At 41.4% G+C, this 5,064-nt stretch overlaps 1 pseudogene; it reads right to left on the bottom strand.

The window, feature by feature from the left end:
• Positions 1-1,527: 1,527 nt before the first annotated feature.
• On the bottom strand, positions 1,528-4,061 carry LOC110336995 (annotated as a pseudogene).
• Between the last annotated feature and the right edge of the window lie 1,003 nt (positions 4,062-5,064).

Below are 5,064 nucleotides of genomic sequence, written 5' to 3'. Positions count from 1 at the left end.
TGTTGTTAAAGTTGGAATTCTGTTCATGTGGCTATCTTCTTTAGGTTTGTTGAAGATTACTTTCTTGCTTTTTCTAGAGCTTAGTTTCCCTCTTGTGTTGGAGTTTTCCATTTATTATCCTTCGAAGGTTGGATTTGTGCAAAGATATTGTATAAATTTGATTTTGTTGTACAATACCTTGGTTTCTCCATGTATGGTAATTGAGAATTTTGTTGGGTATAGTAGCCTAGACTGATATTTGTGTTCTCTTGCGGTCTGTGTAACATCTGTCTAGAATCTTCTGGCTTTCATAGTCTCTGGTGAGAAGTCTGGTGTAATTCTAATAGGTCTGCCTGTATATGTTACTTGACGTTTTTTACTTACTGCTTTTAATATTCTATATTTAGTGCATTTGTTGTTCTGATTATTATGTTTTGGGAGATATTTGTTTTCTGGTCCAGTCTATTTGGAGGTCTGTAGGCTTCATGGTCATCTCTTTCTTTAGGTTGGGGAAGTTTTCTGTAATTTTGTTGAAGATATTTACTGGCCCTTTAAGTTAGGAATCTTCACTCTCTTCTATACCTATTATCCTCAGGTTTGGTCTTCTCATTGTGTCCTGGATTTCCTGGCTATTTTGAGTTAGGATCTTTTTACATTTCACATTTTCTTTGTTGTGTCAATGTTTTTTATGGTTATCTTCTGCATCTGCGATTCTCTCTCCTATCTCTTGTATGCTGTTGGTGATGCTTGTATCTATGGCTCCTGGCTTCTTTCCTAGGTGTTCTATCTCCAGAGTTGTCTCCCTTTGTGATTTCTTTATTGTTTCTACTTCCATTTGTAGATCCTGGATGGTTTTGTTCAATTCCATCATCTGTTTTCTAGTGTTTTCCTGTAACTCTTTAAGGGATTTTTATGTTTCCTCTTTAATGGCTTCTACCTGTTTACCTGTATTCTCCTGTATTTCTTTTTTTTTCTTTTTTTTAAAGAAGTTAATTTTTGTGTTTGGTAAAGATGCTTTAGACAATGTGGCAAGTGGTTATAAGCAAAGGATTACGATCTGGTTTTCATGTAGAAGGGGGAAACAGCAGTTTAATGCCATGGTAAACCAGGATAGTTCAAGCCATATGAGTATTCTAAGAATCACAACTTTATTGCTAAAAGTTGTTGTACGTTAAACTGTAGTCTGTGCTTTGTCTTTCTGCTAGCTTAATTCAAGTCTCAGTGTGTCTTGTTTGACCATGAGTAGAAGTCCTCATTCCTAGAAAAGTAGAGTTCAGTCAGGAAAGGAGATTGATGCTCCCAAGGTTTACCTTGGGTCACCTATCATTAATTTATTATTAGCATCCCAAAAAGAGTTATACAGCGAGTATACAATATTTCATGTTTGACTTATCAACATTAACCCAAAGATACATCAAAGCTGAGGAAAAAGACATAATAAGAAATCAAAATACTGACAAAACTTGGGAGCATTATTTCTCAAATGCTAAAAATATTTGGTGCAAACCAAACATACTAATGAGATTTACAGGCACTGTATATATAATGTACAAAGGTTTGTAAAGGTTTTCTGGGATTTTTGGTGTTTTAAGAAACTATCAAATATATTTCTTACAAATATAAAGCTTTCTTCTCCCATCTAAGGGCAATTAAAAATCTTTGAAGTTTATCAGTACTCAATACAGAACACAGGTGAAGCAGACATATTCATTTTCATTCTGGAAAAGAATAACAACTCAGTGTTTAAGATGTCAAAAGACATAACAAATACCACTGTCTAGAAACCACCCAGAATAAACTGTCATTAAAGCCTTTATTCTTCAAAAGTCACCATCTACCAGCTGAAGAATTTCTATTCAGATACCCAAATTCATCAACTCTATCTTGCATCTTCATTAGCCTTTGGCTCAGACACTTCCTCTGTCTTCTTGGAGGAGTCCTTTGTTTTCTCTCCATCCTTGAATGCTTTGGACCTTGAAGTCTTCTTGCTCTTCTCCTTTGCTGTATTCTGTGAGGTCTCTGTAGTTGAGCGGCAGCTATCCAAATCTTCTGAGAGGGCATCGATGGGGTCCTGGTCCTGATCAGGTTTCTCTGTTTCTTAGTTGGTGTCTTCTCTGGTTTGTCCTTCCCATCATTATCCAAGAGATGCCTGTATTCAAGGGGGATGGTGTCGTCTCTTTCTCCCAGTTTCTCACTATGCTCTGCTTTGATTTTTTTTTCCTTCACTTTATCATCTAGTGGTTTGTTCTCATCTGGATCAGGCTGTCTTTGCCCAAGACTGTCAGAAAGTTCATCCAAGGCATCATCAAGTTCTTTGTCTCTCTGCTCAGCGCCAGGCAGTGGGGCTGCTGCATGGGTGCTTGAAGCAGATGTCTGGGAAACTACTTCAGAAAGGGTATCAGAAAGTTTGCCATCTTCAAATTCAAGAGATGATATGTTTGCTGGACTGGAGAAGTCCTGAGACAACACATCAAGAAGGAAGTCATCGTTTAAGGGTGCAAGTTGTTCCTGGGATTCTTTGGGCAGGAATGGTTTTCCATCCTTATCCTTGACTTCTTCTAGTTGATAATCAGGAGGCACTGTTTCTTCTTTTTCACCAAGTTTTTCATCGTCTTCTTCTTTAGCTTTCTCCTTGACTTTATCCTCCACAGATTTTTCATATTCAGGATCTGCTTCCCTTGTCCCCAGGCTTCCAGCCAAGACTTCAACAGGATCTTCTGGTACCAAGCCCTTCTTTTCAGCTGGCATAGATGATTTGTCCTGATATGTAGATCAGCCGAAATCTGCTGAAAGCTCCCCAATCAGCTCTGACTCACTCAGGCACTGAGATGTTTCTTCAGGCTCTGGCAGTAGTGGTTTTCCATCTTTATCCTTTGCTGGTTTTAACCTGTACTCAGCCGGGACTGTGTCCTCATCTTCACCACATGTCTCCTGCCTTTCTTCTTTTGCTTTTGCCTCTTTGACTTGTTCAGTTTGACTAAAGTGGCTCTGAGGATCTGACTGCTGGGTGCCCAGTGAATCTGACAGAGCCTGAAGAGCTTTATCATTTATAATACCCTCTTCCACCTTCTTTTTCTTCTCCTGGGGGGGGGAGAATGTCCAGTCACTCCTGCAGACTGAGCTTTGAAATTTTCCCCAGTAGATTTCTCTTTCTCACTTCGCTTTCCAGTTGGAGAACTACAGGTGAAATCAGATGACAAGGCATCTATAGCATGGTCAGTCCCCATAGGTTTAGGAGACTCTGGAAGAGGTCGTGTGATCCCTTCATTTTTATCCAAAAGTTTCCTATACTCTGGAGGAATAGTCCCTTCTTTTATACCCAATGCCTCAAGGTAGGTAGAATCCATTGGGTTCAAAACTACTGGTCCAGTATATGATGGATCATCTTTGTTAGTATCTTCATGGTCACCTAAGGTGTCTATCAGGTCATCCAAGACAGCATCCATGTCTGACTTGTCAGATGGCTTGCTCAGTGTGGAGTGCATAGGTAAAGCTGGTGTGAATGATTTCTATTCTTTTTTCTTACCAACCACTTTTGTCCAAGGCAGTGGCCACAGTTCCACCTCCAGCCACACTCTTTCCACCAGCAGAAGGAACACCTTGAAATTTTTTTTGATCTGATGGTTTCTCTGACACCATCTGTTCGTTTGATCTGGAAAGTGCTTTTTCTTTATGAGCCTGCTTATGTCCTGTAGTTGATGCATGCTTGGGAAGACTGGGGGCTCTGGCCCTTCCTTTGGCCCTCCTTTTGACTTTTTCTCATGAACCACAGGTGGCAGGCAATCTCCTCTGCTTGACTTTTCCTCTTTTGTTCCTTTCTTACTTGATTGTGACTTCTTAGACTCTGTTTTCACAGCCTTAGTTTCTGTGGTACTCATACTGGGAGACTTGCTGGTGGCAGCAGAGGAAGCTGTCACTTTGGTAGTAGTGGCAGCTTCACCAACATATGGTATGGAAGGCTGACTGCTCCCCAAACTTGCTGTTTTTTTCTCATCGGATCCTTTCTTTTCTCCTGGTTTAGAAGATGATCCAATATTCTTTTCATTAAGATGCATCGTGTACCACCAACTTGCGAATGCCATGGCGACAATCCTGACTTGCTCTGCTGGGAACCTCTTGAGAACACAGAACATGCACCATGACTAGTCTCTGCTTGGCTGGGACCTTCTCCTCTATTTCTTTAAGGGTGTTATTTATGTCCTTCTTGTAGTCCTCCATCTCATCATGAACTTCTCACTTTGAAGTGACAAAAGTCACTTCGACTTTGGATCCATATCTTGTTTTTCTGGTGTTATGGGGTATTCAGGACTTGCTATGGTGGGAGTGTTTGATTCTGATGATGCCAAGTATCCTTGGTTTCTGTGACTTCTGTTCTTATGCTTGCTTCCTGCCATCTGCTTATCTCAAGTGTTCCCTGTCCTCAATATATCTGATTGGAACCTGTCCTTCCTGTAATCTTGGTTGAATCAGAACTCCTAAGAATCCAGCTTTCTCTGTGATCCTGTAATTCTGTGATCCCGTGATCCTGAGATTATGGGTGTGTCAGAATTCTTGGCAGTCAAGCTTCCTCTGAGACCCTGAGATCCTTGTGTGACCAGTCTCCTGGGATCCTTGGATCCTGGGATCCTGGGTGTGTTAGAACACCTGGAAATTGTACCTCCTCTGAGGATTGTGGGGCTGTCCACTGAGTTTGAAACTAAGGTAGAACAGTGCTCACTGGAAGGAACCTGACCTTTTGGCTGGGCAGGCCTCCTGTGTCCCTGCTCCAGCTGGCCTTAGGCTTTCCCAGTTGTGTTGGAACAGATGTTGTGTTCCACGTACTAGTGATCCTAAAATCCCAAGCACACTAGCACACCTGAGGGGTGGAGAGTCCTCTGGGGACCATGGTACTGTCTGCAGACTTTGTGCCCAAGGTGGCTCAGAGCTGGCACAGACCAGAAGACAGACAGAATCATCTTGTTTAAGGATCTCGATTCATTCTTCTCTGAGTGGTGCCTGAATATACAGTGATTCCTTCCCACCCTCTTCTCTTCACCTTGTTTGGACAGAGCTTAGTGAGGAAGGCTCAAGTTTTTTAACTTCTAT

Source organism: Mus pahari, chromosome 19, assembly GCF_900095145.1.
Source record: "Mus pahari chromosome 19, PAHARI_EIJ_v1.1, whole genome shotgun sequence".
Classification (NCBI taxonomy): Eukaryota; Metazoa; Chordata; class Mammalia; order Rodentia; family Muridae; genus Mus; species Mus pahari.
The sequence above is the reverse complement of the archived record's forward strand: the minus strand, read 5'-3'. Positions and strand labels throughout refer to the sequence as shown.